The sequence below is a fragment of the Anas platyrhynchos genome, chromosome 3 (genome assembly GCF_047663525.1).
Source record: "Anas platyrhynchos isolate ZD024472 breed Pekin duck chromosome 3, IASCAAS_PekinDuck_T2T, whole genome shotgun sequence".
Classification (NCBI taxonomy): Eukaryota; Metazoa; Chordata; class Aves; order Anseriformes; family Anatidae; genus Anas; species Anas platyrhynchos.
The window spans coordinates 28,765,097-28,788,549 of NC_092589.1; the positions used below are offsets into that span (position 1 = coordinate 28,765,097).

Sequence of the window (23,453 nt, forward strand, 5' to 3'; positions counted from 1 at the left end):
AAGGCTCCTATTTAATTAAAAAGGGAATATTTAGCTGTGGTAATGTTTTCTCATTTGCTGTGTCGCTTTAATGGTAATTGTTAATATTATGCTGAAGATTTTGTGCATGAAACAAGTAATGTAAAATTCCTTGGATTAAGTATCAGATAAACAAGGCCTACCCCAAAAACAACAATAAAAATAAAGGCGGTCAACCAGCAACAGAAAAAATAAGCAATGATGTGAAATTGAGAAATAAGCTACTTTTCTGCTTTCTGAGCTGGGCGCAGTGATGATTTATCTGGTAAATTGCAAGTTACCCAAGTGGTGTTGCTGCTGGTTTGAAGTTTCATTAGAAAATACTATTATTTTTTCATTTCTGATTAAGGTGAGCTGAAATGATTTGTATATTGTCTGAAGCAGCTCTGTAGGTTGTAATTCAAACACAAATCATTACTATCTGTTGCCTCTTCATAGTTTTTCTGATAGCAGAAATCCTAACTGAAAACAAAACCTGAAATTTTATTGCTATTTGGCAAGAAGGTGATAATATTAATGAACCATGTGGGAAGGCCTTCTGTGTTTATCAGGTAGTGCTTACAAAAAGCTCTGAATTTGACAAACACTATTATGACACAAATGTAATGTGCATTAAATCACAATGTACTCAAATAGACCATGATAAGACAGTTACAGTGCCTTAAAAGCATCAGTGAAGAGGATTTTGGAGTAGAAAACTTATAAAGAGTGATGTAGACAAGTTGGCTTTCTGGTTATGTGTGTGTCTTTCACAGTGTCTATGGACACTTGCAGGGCTGCAGGCAGGCCTGGCCATCCCCAAAAACCTTGGGAAGTGTCTTGCTTCCCTTAGGATATCTCAGGAAACACCAGGTACTTGAAATGGCTTTTAGATGGCCCATATTAATGGTCCTTTAGATGACCTTATTTAGTGGGCAACTAAACGTTGGAGTGGGCATCTCAAAGTAGGCTTTGCCTTAGCAGCTGGAAGTTTTTCATTACAGTGCAAAGCAAAAGTATCTTCCTTTCTCTTCTCCTTCAAGACCATTGCACAAGGACAAATTTGTTGTTAGTGTTTCTAAATGAATGTTTGTATGTGTGTATATATATATATGTATATTATATATATATATATAAATATACAAATATATATATATTTGTATATAATATATATATATAAATATAATATACATATATATGTATATTATATATATATATAAAACATATATAAGATTTTTTTTTTCCCCATATTATGAAATGAACGTGGATTACGGTTTGTCGTCAGTGTGGAAACACCGGGAAACTCTGACTTAGGGCATCTGTCTAGTTCAGAATTCCCCTTCCTTTCCTTTGATATCCGTACTTTCATTTGACATGAGTTCTGAAAAGTTTCTTCCTCTGTTTAGTTTAGCTTGTGATTTTTTTCCTTTTAAAAGAATGAAAAGGGGGAAAAATCATGATTTCCTCTCAGTTTATTAAACAATAAGTACTTGAAAAAAAAACATCTCGTGGGATGACTTTAGAATATTTTCCTTTACCCAAATTGGGCATATTTCTGTATGGTTTCTTTTGCAATCAGAGTAAAATCAGTAAATTCTTCCATCGTCACGCTTAGTCTTGTTGCTCTGACTTATCTGCAGTAGTTATACAGTTGCATCCCCAGTCGTGACCAGCTTCAGCCATCCTAGCCTGGGCAGGATCAATACAGATGAGGGCTCCCATTTTTATACTTCATGTTGTTTCTGTGTGGCTTAAAATTATACTGCCTGTTCTGTAGTGTTGCATACCATTCATTTCAAATTAATTTCCCCCAGGGCTCTTATTACTGTTGCTTTTCAGCTTCTCCCTGTACACTAAATTATGAGGACCCCGAGGTAAGAGAGGCCTGGTAGTGCTAGAAAACAAAAGATCAGGGAAGCAGTAGTCAGTCCTACCCAGGGAGCAAGAAAGGATTGTCTCTCTGGGGAGCTGTTAAAATCTCTAAGACACACGTGCATGGAGAGCATTTTTTTTTTCTTTTGCTGAAGTTTCTTTCACATAATAATCTCTTAATTGAAATATTTTTATTAAAAATAGTCTATTTCTGTAACATTACCTTTAAGCATTGCAAAAATTCTGCACATGTAAGTATTCCATTTAACTGATTAACTCTTTATTTCTTTCCTGGAAGAATGCCAAAAACAAATACTAGGAAATCAGATGATTCTGTTGTTGTTTTTGGTAAATATTAGTTAATGGAGTTTTCCAGTCCAAGCAGTACACATAAAAAATGCGATTAGATCTGTGTAACATACTGACATAGTAAATGTATTCTCAGTGTCCGGACAACTACCTATGAAAGATTTACGGAGTCTGTAGATAATGTTAATTTGAAGTGATATGATAAGGAATTTGCCAGGCCTTCATTTCACTATATGGAGAAAAAATGTGTGGTTGTGTGGGTTTTGGTAGGTTGGTTGCTTGTAATTTTTTGGAAGGGCTTGGGGGGTATTGCTTTATTATTATTTTAAAGCTTTTCAGAAAGTATACACGTTTATTTTCAATATTCTAAGATACAAAGAGATTTAGGTAATTTTCCAAATGATTGCTCACTATCTTCATTCTTCTAACTTTTCAGATCTTTTGCTAATGTAATTCTTGTGATTTTATCAATACCTAAATTAAAAGGTAGGACGGGTAATCTGTGTAAAGTAATACAGCTGTATATATCAGAATAATCAGAATTACAGAATGGTTTGGGTTGGAAGGGACCTTATGGATCACCTGGTTCCAACCTCCCTGCCATAGGCAGGGTTTCCACCCACCAGAGACCAGGTTGCCCAAAGCCCCATCCAGCCTGGCCTTGAGCACCCCCAGGGATGGGGCACCCACAGCTTCTCTGGGCAACCTGTTCCAGTGCCTCACCACCCTCTGAGTGAAGAATTTCCTCCTAATATATAATCTAAATCTCCCCCCTTTTAGTTTAAAAGCATTCCTCCTTGTCCTGTCCTTATCTGATTGAGCAAAAAGTTGCTTTCCATCTTTTTTTTTTTTCACAATATCTGTAAAAGTATCCAAGGCAATGCATATCCAGAGATGATTTCAGTTTAATAATGTGCTTTTTCCCTGTGTTTATCCTTTGATTCAATGTTGCACCCAGTGGCAGGATGCTCTGTTGAGTTCTACTTTCTGCTCCTTTTCAGTTAACATTTTAGTTCCAGTTGGAAAATGTCCCTGCATGTGTGTTTATTTCTACAGAGCACTAGAAGCCCAGGATGTTCCTCTCTTGTGCAAAGAGCAGAAGTGGAAGATATAAGGTCTCAGGAAAGAGTGCATGATCTGAAGTGATTATTAGGTGGGGAGAAAGCAAAAATAACAGAAGATATGTTGGTTGAAAAAATTCCTTGATGGATACTGCAGAGGTTTTCAAACTTTATAATTGCTCCTGTGGTAGCAGCTCAGCCATAACAGCTTCTGTGCGCATTTGCTGCAGGGGGAGAAGGTGAGGGCAGCACTCTTGCCCTCCTGCTTGATGCTGGTGTCAGGGAAAGTCATTTTGTGAACTGTGTTTGGAGCACACAAAGATACCGGAGGAACAAATTTCCTCTTTGGCTTAAGCAGCCTTTTAGACGCTGTCATCGATCCCTGGCTGGACTGGTGATAAACTCTTGTTTCTCTTAACCCTGGCTTTGTTTGAATTATGCAGTGTATAAAAATACAGCTTGTTGGAAAAATAACAGTGAGCGTTAAAAGTGAACATGCATCCAAGAAACTTTTTAGAGGACTTGTTCCCCAAAGGATAATTTTTACCTATCACTGTATGTCTAGCCTTACAAGAAACTGTCGTCTTATCACCCAGAAGCTTTGTATATTGCCGCTTTCAACATCAGGCTAGACAGTTCACTTTTTTTTTTTTACTTGTTTTTAAAAGTCACCTTTCCCATTTCCTTCAACTGATCATGCACAACACTTCAGGAAGGTGCAGTGTGTGGGTGCGATCATCCACAAAGCACAAGGGGAATACATGTAACTGTGGGCGGCTGCACTGCCGGCGTCCTGCTCCTGCTGCCCTGGAGGCTGCTGCCCTGCTGTATTGCCTCATACTTTGTGTTATATCAGACTGAGGCATTTATCATAACACTTCTGATCTGACACAGCAACGTAAACTCCTATTATTTTCTTTATATTCTGTTTTCTTGACATTTCCTAGAAAGTGAATGTAAGATTGCATGGAAGAAAGCTCTTTTGGTCCCATGACCCATGTAAACAGGTAGCAGATGATAGGCTTTGAGATATGGGTGCAAGTCTAATCTTTCAACAAGAACAGCACCAATTAGCCTTCATCCAATGTTTCAGGCAGGACTGGAAAGCATTGCAGGGAAAAGTGCATTTCAGAGGCACGCGGGCTAGCGTGCGGCAGGGCAGTGCTCAGGAAGAAGTGTCTTCTGTTCATCCTTTTTGTTAAGTTCACTGATGCTTCTATGTAATGAATAACTAAATATGAAAGCTATGTAGTTCGTGTGTGTTTGCTTTTTTAATAAAGCAAAACCATCCAGTTTAGGGGAAGTCAAATTTGAAAATTATTGCTGAAAAAGTGATGTGAAATGACATTCACCTGAGCAGAATATTAAGGGAATTTTGTTGTATAGGTAACATATGTTATAAAGGTAGCGAAACAGGGAAACAAGTGTCTGGGTACTGCTTTTGATGATGCACTCAGCTGTTAGCCCAGCGATGAGGTTGGTCACGCTGGATGTAGACTCAGATTCCAGATCCTTTTCTGGCTGAGGACACTTGAATGCACAACTCTCTGCTCTGAAGAAAGCACTCTGTTAACCAGACTAGAAATAACTCGGAAATAAGGTCTGTTGTCCTGCTCTGTATACAAAATTAAACATTCTGTGGAGCAGGGACTGGAACCAGATGTCTTATTTCCCAAGGGACTAATCTAGCCACCAGGCTAGGGAGTTGCATGTTCTTATTACTCCTCCCTTCCTCCATTTACATTCGGTTTATACACGGGAGACAGTTCCAATTGGCCTGTAGCATTAGAAATTATCACACTGGCATATAATTTTTCACAGTGTATAATTGGACAGTCCCTAATTCAAATGCAAGAAGGAATGATTAGCTGAAAGTTAGATGTTTTGGTAGGTCAGGCACCAAAACCTGCATGGTTCATGGTACAGACAGTGTTATTTTTATTTGCTCTGTCTGAGGAATGTTTGTGCCCTCGGGGTTGCCTCAAGGAGCCAAAAGACATCCAGTTCCTGTCTGAACTTTTTTTTTTTTAAAAAAAAAAAAAAAAAAAAAAAAAGGAAAAAAAGAAGATGGTGTCCTCCTGCATTAGGAGGCATTGCCAGCAGGTGAAGGGAGGTGATCCTTCCTCTTTGCTTGGTACTGTTCTTCCTAGTACAAGAGAGACATGGACGTACTGGAGCACATATTTCATTTCAGTTTTCACCTGATGACTCTGGTCCTAGAGCACTGCTGAAGTAAGGAGCAGCATGTGCCAGTGTGGTCCTCTCCCAGCACACAATCACTAGGAGATTGAAAATGGTGAAATGAAAATGTGGTTTGAAAATGGAAGCCTCTAATGACACTTTATCCTCAATCTACTTATCTTCCTAGCGCTGGGTGTCATTAGAGCTGCAATTATAAACAGGGTTTCAACAGAGGACAATGTGAATTGATTTTCATGAATATAGTCAAGGAAAGAAGGTTTTAATAGGCTGTCTTCAAAAATTTAAGTGTGAATTTGGAGGTATTCATGATCTGAAAAGATCTTACTAAAATTCTGAGCCTGCTTGTCACAGTGTCATGTTGGAAACCCAACTCTGCTTTGGAGGGGCTTTGGTACATTCAGGTCTCTCTGTTCTGAACTTCTGTGACTAACTTAAAATGTAGCTGGCATTGTTGGAAAGGTCTTTGATTTTGCATGGAAAATTGTACTATAAGTGATATATCCACACATTAGCAGAAGTGGCTTGATCCCTCCAGCACTGCAGGTGTTGGATCTGTGTTCCTCACCAGGTGGGCTGGTGTGGTGGGCACACTGCAGCTCTGCAAGGTTTGGAGGCTGCTCTATGGCTCATGCTGCTTGTCCCATACATGGTCACCTCAGTTGTGCCGCAGAACGCCTTGCAGGGTTGTGATGGACTGTGATAAGGCCCGGCTGGAGGCTAAGAGCAAGTGTTCTTACAGAGCTGGTTCAGCCTCCACCAGTCCCCTGCCCTGGATCACTGCCGGCCCCCGGGCACCTGAGTTTGAGCAGCCACGGAGCTGGGCTGCTGCCCAGGGGAAAGGCTCCGCAGCCTGCCCATGGAAGGCAAACACTGGGCTTTGTATGGCACAGGGAGTCAGGTAAAGAAATCTTGTATTTCTGAGCACAGTTGGAAAGCTGTGTGTAAATATTAACTCCGTGTGATCAACAACCATATTTTGAAAATATGTCACTTTAGTCATTTGTACAAAATTGGAAATGTCATGCTGTGCAGTCTTTGGTTTTCTGGTACTCTAAAAATGTTCCAGTGCTTTCCTGTGTAACTGAACACTTATTTTTGCATTTCATGATCACAGTTTCCATTCCTATAGCAAAGATTCCTGATCTTCATGAAATGCAGAACAAGAACAGAGCAAAGTAGGGGTGGGGTCCCAGTCATTCATCATCTTCCAAGTTCCTTGTTTTAATGCATGTGTAAATGCACAGAGTTTATCAAACTGAATCTGCTGCAATTATTAGGCAAAATAGCAAATGTGAACTTAATGTCAGACCTTGCATATTCTAAAGTCGGTCATAAAGACATTGGAATTTGCAAAGCTGAGCAACCTTGTCATAAAGGCTGCATAAGAAAGTATGGGGGGTGGTTGGTTATTAGTTTATTGTGGTAAGCAGTGCTTCCAAGTTTGACTCAATCTGTTAGCTAATTGATTGGTAAATGAGAGCACATAGTGAATATCAGAGTGAGTAGTTGTCACCTTAATTTTTTTTTATCACATTTAATACTAATTTGTGAAAAGCTCAAACATGCTACATGCCAAAGAACCAAGAGGTACTGGAAGGGAGGCTGCAGAATAGGATCAGTGGAGGAAAATAATACAAAACAACAACCTGATGTCTGTAGTATAACTGCGTAATCTTTGTGCTTATGGCTTTTCTTTTTACCTCCTTTCAATTAATCTTTTTTTTTCCTCGTTTCTGCTCCTTTGTTTATCTTGACTGAAGTAAAGCAATCATGTCATTTCAGTAGTCATCAACAAGCAGGCTGGGACAACATCTTTGCTGCTTATTTTCTTAGTGAAATGAAAGCTGCTTAGTACTTTCATTTCAGTCCTTTGTGCTGTGGTGTTTTTTTTTTTTTAAATTCATTAATGATCAACCTAATGAAAAGGTTTTTTTTTAAAGATTAACTGAGAAAGTGAAAGACTAAGTATTACATTATTGCATTACATAAAGTTCAGGAATGGTTGAAAGACATGCAAGCATATTTTGGAAAGAAAGGAAGCCCAGGTTCCAAGCTAACAAAAGTGTCTATTTTCTTCAGTGAATTTTGGGCTACTACTTAGATACAGAAGCTAGGTACCGAGAGATTCGTAAGCCTTTAAATATCAGAGTAAGCAACTTCAATTTCCAACAAAGATTTTTTTGTCAATCTTTAAAACTTCTATTAAACAAACAATAAAAAGGAGACATTCAAGGGTTGGAATATATTAGATAAATTAGTTTGTCTCAATACATATCGTAATTTTACTTTGTAGTACTAGAAAATGGTGGGCAACAGCAGTACAAGCAGCATAAGTCAAGAGCTTCTCTATCCCTATGTGATCTGTCCCTTTCAAGTTACAATAGATTGAACAAAATAAGTAAAACAGCAAAATCTGAATTACTGAAGTTCCTCTTTGTAGATTAAGGGAATTGAAAGTGATAGCCCTGTTTGACATCAATTTGATGAGCCAGTGTTTTTGTTTCCAGCTAATTTAATTTCAGTGGTTGGAAATAGTTTACAACAATTCCATGTTTTTCTTGAGATTTTTTTCCTCTTTTGTTTATTTTCTTGCCTCTATGCTCTTGTAAGCTGTTTAAATATTTCCACTGAAAGTATTCGTGACTAACCATCCAGTTTCTTCACTTATTTTTAATTGATAACTTTCAACTTAGCTGGAAAGTTCAGATGCAAAAATGAAAACTTGTTTCAGGTATGACTAAATCAAGATAGTTTTTAGAATATATTCAAAGAAGGAACTATCTTGCAGTTCAATATAATGTTTGATGGCTTCTTGAGATTCATTTCAACTTCCTTGAAGTGCATTTTCCATAAGAGAATGTAGCTTAATATTTTAGTTAATTTTCAATGACAACTTTGAATGTATTTTTCAATTATGCTTAATAAATGGAAATGGAACATCTTTTTATCTGGACCATCAATGTATATTTATTACTTTAATCAAAAAAGTCAAGTGATTTAGAAGTTTCTAATGTCTTTTTGTCTTAAATTCTTTCAACATGGAGAAATATTAACACGTTACAAAATATTAATAATGATTTATTCTGTAACCTTGTAAATAGTTGGAATGTCATTGCAAAGTTAATTTACTTTCTAACAAACTTATTTTCTGGGCAAGCTGCTTTTAGCATGTTTCTTCTGTGATTTTAATCTTCCCTTAGCCAACTGGTAATACGTTAATTCTCCTTGAAGCTGTTCACACATGTTTTATTGTCCCTGAAGAGAAAAATCTATGCTAGAAATATCTATTGTTAGTAAATCTTGGTTTTGATGTATCCTGAAAAATACAGAAAATTAATGTCTGCAACTAGTTGGCCCTCCCAAGGGAGTGATTCTTGGACTTGCTTAATAAGCTTGCTCTCCAGCTGTTCCTTCTCAAACCTCTGCTGCTGTTTATCTCTCAGCAGGGCTGCTTGGACCGCTGGAAGGTGATGCTGGAAGTGATCATTGCACTGGTTAGGTTCACTGCTCATCTGAAAACAGGAAAGCCAGGCAGTAAGAAACTTAAATCTGCGTATTTTCTGCAGCAGGGGGCTTGTGGAGCTGCCTGTGGTACAGAGGCCACCCTGAGCCCCCTTAAATGTTTTGCTTCCCTTTCCCCTCCTGAAGTCCCTTTCAGTCTCTCCTTTGGCATTGTCTCTGAGCATCCAGATAATTTTTTAAGTGAGTAATTCTATTGGCTTTGGTAGGATAACTTGAATATGTAAAGCTAGACATACTCGAGTAGTTTATTGAATCAGGGACCAATTTTTTCATAATCTTCTCTTTATTTTTAATCTGAATGAGTGGGTCAGTCTCAGGAACCAGATGTCTTACTCTGAGCTCTGTACTTTGTCAGTTGTGATCAGCACATACTTTTTTCTTTTTTGTTACCAACATGTATTTGATGTTTTTTCCTCCAGTCCTCAGAAAAATAATGAGATTCTTACTGTGTTAACAGCTCTTTTTTAAAAGGTGTAATAAAACAGCCAAATGAACGGTAGTTGTTTGTTAGCTGTGTGGTTTTGGGAAGCAGCAAAATAATCTTCAAATTTCCTTTGAGTGAAAGACAGCTGATTCTGAAGCTCTTCTTTCTACATGCATCTTGCATAGTGAGGTTATATTACAATAAGAAGGCAAGATGTTTTCCTTGACTTTTCAATGTTGTGCATTGAACTGAGGCACACTGAGGGCACACTGTGTTGTGTCCTGAACTCAGGGCATTACTGGGAAATGGCGATGAGCTGGGATAATTGTTTAAAGATTTAAGAAACTCTTGTAAGCTTAGAGAGTGGAAGGTTCTTAGTGTGCAAGTTTGCTTGGTCCACAAGATCTCTAAGTTGTAGTTACAAGGAAGAGTCCTCTAAATGACATTATTTGCAGTTATATGCACATTTTACTTCCTTTCATACTTCAGACATTTTTAGAAGCTTTAGTATAAGCTCGTTAGCATTCTGAGGAAGTATAAATGCATCCTGAAATAAGCAAATGTTTTCATTCATCTGGCATTACGCTTAGCCTGTCCAGTGTTAATAATCAGAATTTAACCAATATTTTAAAATTCGTCTTAATATTTGCAGTTTTTGGTATCAGAAAAGGTTGGTTAGGAACTCTTAATAATGAAGTAGTTGACTAATGCTTACAACACGTGGTTCCAGTAGCACTGCTGTAGGAAGTTTCATAGCCACAATATTTGTTTAGAAAATGAAATGCTTTTTTTTTTTTTCCTCAAGAGACAACAAAAACTTATTAATCTTAAGTGGTAGAATAGCCAGTAGTCCAATTCTAGTCTTTAATATGTTTGTCACAACATCACTAGGATTTGTGATCTCCAAATAGGACTTGAGCTGCAACTTGGATTTGAGGTACAGAGGCCATGGCAAAAATTTAAAGATCAATACATTTGAAAAGAACTACTACCACATTTCAATTTTATAACGCGTTACTTTTTTTATTTTCAGTTGTTAAAACTGATAAAGACCTGGCTTTTATGTCTTAACTTGCCAGAGCGAGTTTGAAAAGAAAGAACAAAGAAATGGAAATTTCTGCACGCCAGCTAGGACCAGTTGGAGGGTATCAGATGAACAATATTATTGAACTCAAGTTTGTAAGCAATTCAGTAACAGTTGTGATGATTTTTATATTGTTTGTTTCTTAATCAAGAAACTGTGTTGAAGCATGTCTCAATAAAGCCAAGATTACTCTAGTGATATACTTAACCAAATTTATAGTCTGGCAAAAGTCCCAAAATCTCATATTGAGGAAAAATTAATTACATAAATTGCCATGACCACTTCTGTTTCATTTGGCAATGTTTGTCTATCATTGTCTGGCAGATTCATAACACCTGTAAGTTTTTGTTTACCCATTAACCTTGTTAAAATATTTGTACTGTTGCTTGCTTTCACCCTCCTGGAAATTTTGTTGAATTAGCAGGAAATCTGAATGGTAGAATATTTCTTGGCCAGACCTTGTATAATCTTTGAGAACTAGCAGCCTGAATTTGATGTAAAATACGTGTAGCTGCTGTTTAACATTCTTTCTATATATGAGCATACTAAAACCCACATATTAAGTAAATATCACTTTGCTTTAAACTATATATTGGAAACTTCTGCCACTTACCTATTACCACTTGATAAAATAGTACTATTTCATTAAAAAAAAAAAGTTTTTCTTTCATGTTTTAAGGAGTGCTAGATCACATGTTGTCACTGAAGGACTGCTGCTTTAGGAAGACGTAGAAACCTGTCATTGGGAAAACTACTTCAATTCTAAATAATTTTTATTAAATTCAGTCCTTTCTAGTAGAAATAGTTTTATTCTTAGAATTGGACTTAAAAATGATTACATCCTCAAAAATATCCACAAGGTGTATCCTCTTTCACTTCTGCATGAAGGAACTGAGATATTAGATAACTTCACTTTCTAAATTTAATGTAATAATAACTCTGAATAGAAGATTTCACAAAGTTTCAGGAGCAATATATAATGGACAGTTTTATCCGTGTCTTTTGTTGACTCAAGCACACCGGCTTATCTTTATCTCTCTTTCCTTAGCTAAGTAAGTTTCCTTCTTAATTCTGTGGATGACCGAAAAATCTATTTTTCATGCAACTTTCTTACATTGATTCCTGCATGAGTCTTCTGATAAAAACAGCCAGATTTTTATCTGTATAACTAGATATCTACATTCCTTTTTAAAAGTATGTTATTCTAAGAGGTAGGCCAGCTGCTCAACATAATTTTCCATTTGCTGTTTTTGCAAAGCACCTCTGGGTGTTTCTTGAGCTTAAAATGTTCTCTCTGTCCTGCTCTTTTCTGTCATCTCTGTACCCGTTCAGGGGTTTCAATGGCCCTAATGATATTGATGCATCTTTCCATGTATATGTTCATTTTCATTTGTCATGTTTGAATGTTGCTCTTTGCTATATCAGTAATCCTTTCTTCATGCTTTCCCTGTAATTTAGTATGTATTTCTCCTAGACTCCTCTTTTCTTTGTCTGTTTTAAGGCACTGTGGGCAATCAATAAATTACATTAAATGTCTTTTACAAAACTCTACCCATTTTGAGTGCCTGCCATTAGTTTACAAACTACTCTAAGATAGCATTGCCTATGTATAAACAATTCTTATTTGTATTTGCAATTCTAATAACCTTATCATTGTCCTTTTAGTTACCGTTTGGGAGTTTTGCTGACATTGTAAATTCATATACTGAATCCCCTGTCCTTAAAATCTGCATTCAGCTCCTTTGTGAGACAGATGTGAAATAGTATTGGCAATCTTACTCCATTTTTTTCCTTGATTTTCTGTGCCATAATAAAACATAATGCAGGATAATTGTCCCTTCCTGCTTCAGTTGGTTTGAATGTCAGGGATTCTGCAGGTCAAGGCTGAAGTACTTAAAAGCTTGCTCAGCGCATTGCTGAGCATTAGCACGTTTGAATTGTCTTAATGTATTCTTAAGATCATTGAAAGTAAAAATGAAACATTAGGCTAAACTCCTTTTTGTAAGGAGAAAGGCTAGCACAAACATGGGATGATTTGTACTGGCTTATAAATACCGAGAAGCACAACAAACACTCATTTTCTTGACCTTTCCCTGGTTTCCACTATGTATTCATCTTTTCGGCTGTGTCCTTAAACTATAACGTTAAACTTTTATAACTCTTTTTGGACATTATATGGCTGGTTAGTTATTGCATTGTTTTATGCTTGCTTATATTATTCAGGATTTATATAGTATGTATACAATACAGATGCTCTTAAAACATGAAATATAATACTTAACACATTAATCTACTAAATCTGCTTTGCAATGCAGTAGTCTTGTTTGAATGCCATCGTCTTGGGTAGCTATAAAATGGTTAGTCTGCACTGGTAATTCATTTATCTTTACAGCTTTATTATGCACTTGTATATAATGAACCAGCTAAGCGTGGTTTGTGTTATGTGAACTCATAAAGCAAAACAGATCTACCTTTTGTTTGTGGGTGAGTAATCCTGATGCTTTCTCTTTGTTAAACTGTACTTACAATATTATTCTCTAATGGTGTAAAGTATAATTATAGATTTCAGGAAATATTTAAGCCATTTGCAATTGTTAATGATGCAGAAATTGAAGTCCTGGCAGTGTTTATATGACAGAGACAAATATCTGCCAATTTGCAGAGGAAGAAAACAAAAAGCCAAGAGGGTAGATGGCATTTCTGAGGTCACTACTGTAAGAGTAGATGACACCCACTCTCAAATATGCTGGTGAGCAGAGTGCTATAAGGGAGAAAAGTCTATAAACAGCCTGATAGTGAGAAGTACACCATGTTTTCCCAGTTAAAATACACGGAGAGGAAATGACACCTGTGCAGAGGACAGAGACTTTTAAAAGTTTTTTTTGAAAGCTCCTCTGTTTTATCTCAGGCAGCAGCATCTAATGGAGGAGGTTTCTTCTTGCATGTATGTTCTCTTCAGCTTCTGTGTCCTGCTCTTTTTCACTTCATCCCACCTGGTTTACCCATCTCACTGATTGAGGCAACAGTTCTCTGCTTCTCATGCTGTTCCCCCTTCCTTCCCCCCCCCTCCCCCACACACACAGCTTTTAAAATATAAATTTGGGATTTGTGGGGAGGGGAGGCTTTTTTTTTTCTCTAGTAAATTCCAGAGACTGCCTGTGCATTTCAGAAGTTTCAATACCTGAAAAGTAAAAGGCTGCTTTATTTTCTTTTGTGATTTAAATTAACAAAGATTTTTGTTACTGTTAATCCTAAATTATACTTCTGTTACTCCAAATAGGTGTATTTGTATCACTAAATAGAAATGAAACCGTTTTATCTACACTGAAGTCTACTCAGTGATGAATATCTTCTCTGACAAGGTTCAGGTGTCATCAAATGATTTCAGTAGCTGACTGCAGGGGATTATGAGTGTTATGGTCATTATTAAAGTCTTACTCAAAATGGGCAGTGTTGAATGGCTTTCTGGTCATAAAGTTTATATTCTTGATATTTTCTGTTATCACTAAATGAGATATTTGAAAGCGTCCATGCCATGACTGGCAACCTTAGCCTTTTGTTATCAAGGTTTTCAATGGTTTATTTCCTCACTGATTTTGCTTTTAATCAAAAAGAAAAATATTCATTGTAGTGAGAAGTCAAGTTGGCAGCTATGAATGTTGTTTTAACTTACTGTTTTTAAGAACAAGTAAGGGGTGACCTGTGAATAAGTAACCCTTTTCCTTTATTTACAATAAAAAGAGTTTTACAGTCAGTCACAGAAGCATGGGGCATATTTTATGATAGACCTGATTAGAAAACAGCTGACAGACACAGTCCATATTTTAAATGTGTGTTGATTTCTCTGATGTTAAGCAAAGAAGCGAAGCCTGCTGTGTGCCATACAGCCGACCCCTCTCCTCTCCCCACCTGCAGCCGAGCCTGTGTCTCCTTAAGACAACCACTGATATTTTAGGCGTTTATAAAGCTAATGTGAATAACTGTCTTTTGGTTACAAAAAAAGCAACAGAAAAGGAAGGATGTGTTAAGAAAATTGCCGCAGATGAAGTAATTGTCGTCTTTTTATAAAATAATTCTGTAACTTGGGCTCGGTTCCTTCCTCTGCTTGAAAGGTATTTCCTCCCTGGGACAGTGCGGTGACTGCTGGGCTACAGGGAATTTAGGTGTTTTTAATGGCTGATTGCAGTTGGCAGTCCTCTCCATTTCAGTGGATCCCGCTGTTCCCATTATTTCTTTGCAAAGGGGAGGAAATAAAAAGATTTTCTTGGGGTAGGCAGGCAGGGGGAGCCTGCCCAGAGGCGTTGGGGCAGGTGTCTCTCATGTCTCAGGATGGTGAGGAGAGCCAGGATGCTGGCAGGGAGAGTTATTAAATATATTTTATTTTCTTTTCCCCAGTCAAAGGACTTATTGCTTCTAATTCCAGCCTGGTCTGGGTACCAGTGGGGCTGGCACTGTGCCCCTGTGTCTACCATCAGCTGGGTTTGGTGGTGTTAGGAAACCCCACGCAGTTAGAGGCCCAAGTTGGAAGAAGGAAGAATTTTTGATAGTCAGTCTTGTGCGTGGAGCAAGGTGGGGCTGCCTCACACTCCAGTGAGACAGGATAGGTGTCAGCGCAGGGGCTAAATACTTTTTTTTTTTTTTTTTTTTTTGAGAACCAAAGAGTCCATCTCTACTTACATGCCATAAGCCACATAGGCTAATTCAACTTGTATTCAGAGTTGAGGGAAATCATCCCTTGTTGGGCAGATACCCTAATAACAATAATAATAATAACTATTATTATTAGGGTAGCATTTTAAATAAATGATTACACACTATGAGTTCAAACCTGCAGTTTGAGAGTTGTGGTGGCAACATCAGTGCGGCAGATGATGCCTAGAAACAAAGCACCAAGTGACTAAAGGCAAATTGTCAGAAACTTAAAAAATCTCAGGGGGAGGAAAAAAGAAAAGGAAGCATACTATTTAGACTACAATAATAAAAATCTGGACTGCAGCGTGTGGATACATTCCTTCAGACAGCTGGAGCGGACACAATTTTTTTTTGTTCCTAAAGAGGTACCACAGCCAAAAATAAGAATGGTATCTTCTTTTCTCCAGGAAAATAGAAAAAACATTTTTTTTTTCTTGGTCATATTGTTATTATCATTATTAGCTATCAAAACTATATTTTAACATAGAAACAAAGCCACAGAGCATACAATTTCTATGTGCAGTGCCAGGAATGACTGCATCATCGTTAAGAATTACCACCAGTAGGAGGTGCGTGTGATAATCCAGTGTGGATTTACATGTGTGAATCTGTGCCATTTTGTAAGCATCCCTGCTATGTGAAGCCAGGCATAGATATGACAATGCATCTGTCCATGTGTGGGTATTACTGTGCTGCGTAGAAAATGTGAAAATGAAGTTGAGTCAGAAGTATTATGTAGAATAGAAGTATTATGTAGAATAGTAGAAACTGTCTGTGAGCTTAAGTCTGAATGTAGACACATTAATCATGTGCAGTTTGTTATTCTATGCACATCATATATGAAGAGACTGGGCTTAAAGTTATGTTTCAGCTGCATTGTCTGAAATAACATAACATCTTTATCAAGGGACTTGTTTCAGAAAATAATAATTCTTAGATGTGCTTCAAATGGGAGCTGGTTGCTCGTCGTTCTCTGGAAGCACAAAAGGAGCAGGAAGCTGAACATGGTGCTTATTGAGGTGTTGATATACATTTTCCCTCAAAATTTAAAAAATTTAGCTATAGAACATTGAGGTATTCTTGACTTTTGAGATAGAGTGTCCGTCAAATATAAAAATAACAATTGTTTTTTTTCACCCACAACAATAAACAAATTCAATACTAAGTATTAAAAAATACTTCAGCTCTCAATTAGATTCTTAGCAGCTACTGTAAACATCCTCTTTGACTTCCACATTTTTTTCTTCTCAAATGTGTGAAGTTTCCTTTTTTAGGAAGCCTGAGGATGGCTACCCAAGCACCATTCATATGTTTATCCCTCTGAACTTTTTCTACAGTGTTGTGTCTAAAAACGTGTTGAATACAGGCTTGGTTTTGTTTAAAACAAACAAAAAAAATGTTCTGGAGGAATCACAGGTGATCTAGAATCCTTCGTTTGAGGGATGTAACAGCACACAGGGAATCTGGTGTCACGTTTGCATCTGGCTCTACTCTTCTGGACATCCTTAGCAGTGACCTGAGGCTGGCATGTTCCTTGGGCCTGGCACTTCTGCCTCACCAACAATCAGAATCTCCTTGGCAATTGGAATTTTATTCACGAAATGGATGTATGTGTGAGGAGAGATGTGGAGCGGCACATGGTATGCTCTGTAAAACATGTGATGCTCAGTCTTACTGTGCATTGCTTCATTTCCAAAGGGTTTATCTTTCAAATATGTTTTAACAGCATTTTTTCCTGAGTCAATTATATTTATTTCCAAACTTGACTAAATTATCCATTTTTTTCAAATGGTAGTCAACTATGCTTAGGTTTTGCTGTCTTTCTTGTACGAGTTACTTTTATTTTCACTTTTCTTTACATGTCAAAAAAAATGTCTCTGGGTGAGATGGTTTTCAAAGTCAGTTTTGTGCTCTGGCTTCAAATTCTTGCTTAAGGCTCTCTGCTTTTGGTTTAGCATGTTGCCCCTGTTTTGAACAAGCAAGGGCTTGTCATTGCAGTTTGCTATTGCACCCATGTCAGTTGTGAAGTTGTGGATTGTCAGAAAGAAAACTTGTGAGAAGTGACACTATTTGCAGAGGGAGGAGTTGGGTGAGCCCTGTCCCATCCCCACTTCGGGGGGCCGCATTCTGGTGCCCCGTCGGTGCCTGTGATGGGCTGGCTGTTGGGGACAGCCTGAGGTCAGCTGCCCTGTTTTGTACTGTGGAGAGGTGGACAGGAGCTGGTGGCCTGGCAGCATTTTCTTCCTTGGTAGTTTCCTTCCAGATATCAAAGCTTTCTGTGCCAGCACCTGCAGAATTTAGTTGCTGGCCCTCTCCTGCGGAGCACAAACATGCAAACGTGAATCCTGAACTAGCACTTCTGCCTATAAATAGTCTTCTGTGTTTCCAAGTTAAACTTTTTTTTTTTTTGCTCATCTCTGTATGTCAGTTCACAACGCTGCATGCTTCTGCATGGTAAAGCAGGGAACATCCCTGCCACTGTTATTGCATTCAGAGGATTTCATTTGTATGTGATGCTTGATGAATTTAATTTCCTAGAGAACTTTCTTTTCAAATATGATTTGAAAACACATTTCTTCTTCGCCTTTCATCTTAATACATCTTCCTTGCTTTGATTAATTATTTAACTATAATTTTATTATTTAACACCTGAGATCATGCTAGACTACAATTTATGAGAAGCCAAGCATATAGACTTGTACACTATTTAAAGCTGGCTATAAATTTTCTAAAAGCAGACAAACAGAGAATGTCATTTGAGAGTGGAAATTGGTTGAGCCTAAACATTTTGTTTGAAATACTTGGGCTGAGAGAACAGAGAATTTTGGTGAGAACCCAGCAGCATCAGGAGCTGTGGCTTTCTTCAGACAGACAAAAGCAAAATTTGAGGGGAAAAAGAAAAAATACAAAAAAAGAAAAATACATACATCTATCTATATCTATAGATACATACATCTATCTATCTATCTATATAGATATATATATATCTATCTATATAGATAGATGTATGTATCTATATATCTATATCTATATATATAGAGATATCTATCTATATAGATAGATAGATATTTATGGTATAATTTTGTTATTGAATAGTCCATAATGGAGAGAGAAAGAAATCACCATTGCTAGCACACTGCTCCAGGCTTCTCAGAAATACCGTAAGACCAGTGAGAAATCCAATCACAGTTCTGATTCCACAGAACTGTGTCTTTCACAGGAGATAGCTCAGATGGCTGGAAAAGTCTAATTTTGTGTATGCAAAGCAACTCGCACATGAAACAGAAGCACCGAGCAAATGCCGTTAAATAAAGATTAGTAGTTGGCATTGAGCCCATACTCCTCAAAGCGCTATTTGTCTGATCCCTTTGGGACTGATGGCGAGTACCATCCTCAGGCTGTGGCAAAATATCTGTTTAGTCCTTTGATACTCAAGCCACAGCAAGGTCTCTAGTAGGAGTTGGAGCTGAATTTTATATTTAGGGTTTCTGTACATTGGTATGTGTTCATTCAGTGGGTCTCTTCCTTCTGGATAGTTCTAGCAAATAAGTGTTTTTATATTTATCAGGGATATCATTTGCTTTTATTTGTCCCCTTAGCATCAAGAGTAAAGAAAAAGAAAAAAAAAAATTGGAAATACCTGCTTAGAATATATTTGTAGGAAGAAAGAGCTGACTTCTTCAATGGCAAGCAATAACAACACCACTATTAGTCGTCCTCATCCCTGAGAGAGAAGTCATGTGCAGCACTCCTGGTACATCTGTATGCACAGTGTTCTGCTATGAGAAAATAATTGAGTTAACCGTGAATAAGCAGTGTAGCCCTGTCAGATTTGTGCTCTGCTCAGGTTAAATGCCTCTTCTCAGCAGTGCTAATTAGAGTGTTGCACTAATATTAACTAAACTGTCTTCTTCACATTACTGACCTGACACTTTTGATTCAATTTCAGTGAGCTTGGGCCTTGGGCCTGCACAGTTCAGGATAATTTCCAGTTCCATTCTGTGAGAAATAATTCAAGATTAGTAAAAACATTCAAAATTATGTTCTGTGTTTTTTTTAAATATCATTAGAAAGTAATTGCATTAACAATTGTATGCCCAAATACATCTGTGGATTTTTGACATTTGCAATAGCATTGTTTGCCTGAAAGTAAAACAAAGAACCAAACAACCCACCCATTATTAGTAGCTCTACCTTTCCTAGTTTGTGTATGTGCATTTGCTATCTACTTCAAATCCTGCATCAAAAGGCATCTTTCTGATTTTCTTAACATCAGTCTGAAAGGCAGCTGAGGGGCTGTCAGTCAAATGAGATTTCCTCATCTGAAGGAGGAGAGTTATGATTACCAAGGGAAATTCAATTAAATCTTATAGGCAAAGTGTGAATATATATTTGGCTGGATAAAGCTACTGAACTTTTTATGGTGTTATATGGGATTTTAAATATATTTTATATGCAATATATATTAATATAATAATGCTTTTATACAGAATATATTTATATAAGGAATTTTCATTGTGTTAATCCTGGATTTGTAATCTAGAACCTGAGCCAAGAGACCAAAGGATAAACTGTCATTCCCAAGAAGATCCACAACCCTGAGAACATAACTTACATTTTATGTGAATTTGAGCCACCTTCCTTAGAAGGTGGATTAAAAAGATGAGTTTGTTGTTGTTGTTTTTTGAAGTTCTGGGTTCATTGCAATGTGTTAGTAACTTCTTATGGCTGTAAATATTTCTGTACATATGCAAAGTCCAAATAATCTTTCAAAATTCTTTTTTAATAATTTTGCTTTAATCAGATTTGCCTTCTAGCCATAACTTCAGATAAGGAACCCATGTTCCCTCACAACATTTACATTTCATTTTAGCACTGAACATGTGGAAAAGTCACTAGACGGTTCCAGCTGGCAGGATTTGATGTCATGGTGCAGCTGAAGAAGAGGGCTTATCTACCTGGTAATCTGCTGTTCAGGTGCTGGAAAAGTTTTCTACTCCACGAAGCCCTGTGCAGATGCCTACACACTGTGTGATGGTGCCATACGGTGGCATTTACACGTGGCAGTGAGCAGCATATCACCTAGCTGGACCTTGACAGAAGCAGCATAAGCTGGCTGATAGTTATTCAGCAATATGTTGGCTTGCGCCATCGCTTTCAGGTGCCCCAGTAGCTTTTAAGTGCTGTCAGGCTGTGGGGCCTGAGACGGCTGTCTCTCCCTGCTTTCCACATGCAAAAGTTCCTTCTCTCTTTGTGGATGAAGCTGCTCAGGGACAGTTTCTCCAGAGGAACAGAGGAAATCTGCTGATCCTTCATGTTATGGCATTGTGGTGGGCGAAGGAAACCCTCCAATTGTGAAGCAAAGTGTTACTTACGTAAACTGGGGATATTAGGAAAAGATGTTTCAAGTCTTTTCAATGTACCAAGAAGTGAGCAAGAGTTGTGTATTCTAGGCTGACAGCAACTAGAAGGGAAAAAAAAAAAAAGAGAAAAATAAAATAATCTTCCTAAAAGTAGTACAGAGGTTTGATATTCACACTCTCATACCAAAGAATCTTTCATCCTAAAGATTGTCTTAGCACAGGAGTTATCAATGTTTCTCTAAGTATGGAGTTACCCAATAATACTACTTCGTATTTATCGTCTGGGAAAGTATACAGTGAAGACCCTAATGGCTTAAGCCAGGCCCTGAAAAAGACTGCAGATCGTAAGTCTGTCTTTTCAAATGCTGTATTAAGGGCATGTTAATTTATAGCACATAGCACTATCTAAAGGTTCTGCTCATAAATGCAAGTCTTTATTATGGCTTCAGTAGCTTCATCATTTTAGACACCAGCTTTTGCCTTTCTTTGATGGAGCCAGATAACTTGAATTATACCATTAGCAGGAGAAGATGTTTTTATGCCAAAACCTCCTGCCAATCAACGTCTCATATATCAACCTTCTACTACTTTACTGCTGTTCTGCGTGCCATTTCTGTATGCATTTCTGCTGAGTCCCTTTAGCTTTCTACTTTCATAATGGCTTACCACTTAATTAAACTAGCTGGCTGAGTATAAACAAGACCATTAATGATGGATAGCATCTTTATGTAAAGTAAAAATATCTTTATCATAACTCATTAAAGCAGATACTTAAGTTCATGTTAGGTTTAGGGGGAATTTGGGTGGGAAGGGCTTTGGAAACTGGGCTGGTTTACAGGATGGAAAGAAATTTTTGTTTCTCTTTAAATAAGAACTGTTCTCCTAAAGATTACCATTTTGGGCAGTTCATGGAATTTTTATAATGAAGCTCTTTTGGGGAGGGAGAGGAAAATTCTTGAAATATTTCTTTTATTGAAGATGCATATTTATATTATTAAAAGGTCCAAGGCCACCAAAATACCCATCTTAATCAGGACAAAGTGTTCGAAATCAGTGTCGGTATTGCCCAGTGGATGTACCTCAGCAAGTTTCATCTTCCAAAGGTCAGTTCAAGTAAAATTTAGCTTTAGTATTGTCTTTGTTATGTGGAGCTTTCCTTGATCGGTAGTACAATGAGGGCTGGAGCAGTGCGGGAATGCCACTTTGAAATAAAATTCCCTTGGGTACTTGTGAGATAGAAGATTGTTTTTTGCTGTAAACAGTTGACTTAAAAATTATGGTGACACTCATTTCATCTAGCCTTAGGTCATTACTGATCTGACTTAATTTTAAAACTGAATTTAGTAGATAATACAATATTTTGTAGTGGATCTCTAAAGGTTTCCAATAACAAAAAGAGTTTTCTTTTTGTATATATGGCAATTGACATTTATTAAAGGGAAAACAGTCAGAGAACAGTTCTCTTGTGGAATGTTCTTCAGTTACTGAGGTATGGTGGATAGCAGGGTCTGTCCCTGTTATGTGCCCACCCAAGGGAGAAGTCAATTCCCAAGGATCATCAGATGGTGGTGGAATCGTTCTAATGAAAAGGGGAAAAAGGGGAAAATACTACTTGCAATGTTTCTATCAATTAGCTCAAAGCAGTACTTTCTTATTCCTACGTAACTACTTCTAAGAGGCTCTTGTGTGTTTAAAATAACATTTATTTTCAAAAGAATGTTAAGTATTAGACTTTGTTAACTCATGGTGTATTTTCCATATCCTTGCTATTGTAAACTACTGTGGTAATACTGCTTAGTGTTTAGTCTTTGTTCGGCTTAATATAACTACTTTGAAAAGCTGGATAATTGAGTCCTTTCTTCCAAATTGTAGTTCAACAAAGATGGATCATAAATCTTAACATGTTCTGAAACAATAGAAGGACTGTAATTGTTCATGTTCTGCGAATAATGTTTTCTGTGAATCATGTATTGACTCAAACCCATTCCCTATGCAATTTAAACCATTAAGTTTCTAGAAGACCTGTACACTGAAAGATGGCAGTCCTTCGGTTATTAGAGGAGACACAAGGCCATTGAATCACAAATATGAAAATTGTAAAGATATACAGAAAAGTGCTTTGCTCTGATGAATAAACTGTCAAGATGAGCACTAATTGTGGTGTTATCAGTTTCATGAAACAGCAATTAGAGCAGGTTGACAAAGCTAAGAGGACACAAAGTTAGGAAAAAAGCAAGTTCAAAGGATGAGGCAAACTCATCCACACTTGACTTTGATGTTTGATACCTTTCCCCATGGGAGTGCTCAAAACCTTGGGACTGCCTTGCTTGAGCCTCACTCCTTGTCAGCTCTTTTTTTTTTTTTTCCCCTCAAGGAACATTTTGACTCTGCAAGATAAGATGGCTTACAATTATTGCTTATTTTTTTAAAACCTAGTCAGTAACTAGCATTGCTGAGAATCAAGACATCTCTAAGGACCCACGCTATCTTAAAAAAATTTGCTACTTAGTTGGATTGATAAATAGCATCTTATAGATGCTACTCTTCATTGACAGTAAGTAGATTCCGTGTTTGTAATTCTAAACTGATAAAATCTAGTAACATGTGAAAAGCTAAAAACTGACCCAAACCAGGTTTTGTATTTGAGTTCCTATGGTTTTTGGTTTGAATAAAATAAAAACTGAATTGCTAAAGACTCTTGGATATCATTTCTGACATTAACTTATCTACTTTTAGTCTCATGCTGTGTGCTGCTCCACGGAAGCAGTCACGTGGCAGGATTTGTGGCATGACATCTTCAGTTTTTATTCTCAGTCTTCTCAGAGAAATTTCTGTCTTCTCAGAAGGCAGTGAACACAGAGCCAGGCATCTAGTTCCTCTTTAAATATAACTAAAAGAAAAAGATGAAGCTAATTTGATTTTATGTA

At 37.3% G+C, this 23,453-nt stretch overlaps 1 protein-coding gene across 22 annotated transcripts in view; it reads left to right on the forward strand.

Annotated features, from left to right (window-relative positions):
• Window positions 1–23,453, forward strand: part of CHRM3 (cholinergic receptor muscarinic 3) — a 286,410-nt gene that overhangs the window by 37,170 nt on the left and 225,787 nt on the right. For 2 of the 22 annotated variants that reach the window (XM_072035598.1, XM_013103483.5), the window contains exon 1: window positions 21,522–21,629. The exons of the other annotated variants lie outside the window; for them this stretch is intronic. The gene's annotated coding sequence lies outside the window, so the exon portion shown is untranslated. Of the gene's footprint in view, window positions 1–21,521; window positions 21,630–23,453 lie in introns of those variants that run through there. 22 annotated transcript variants of the gene reach the window in all.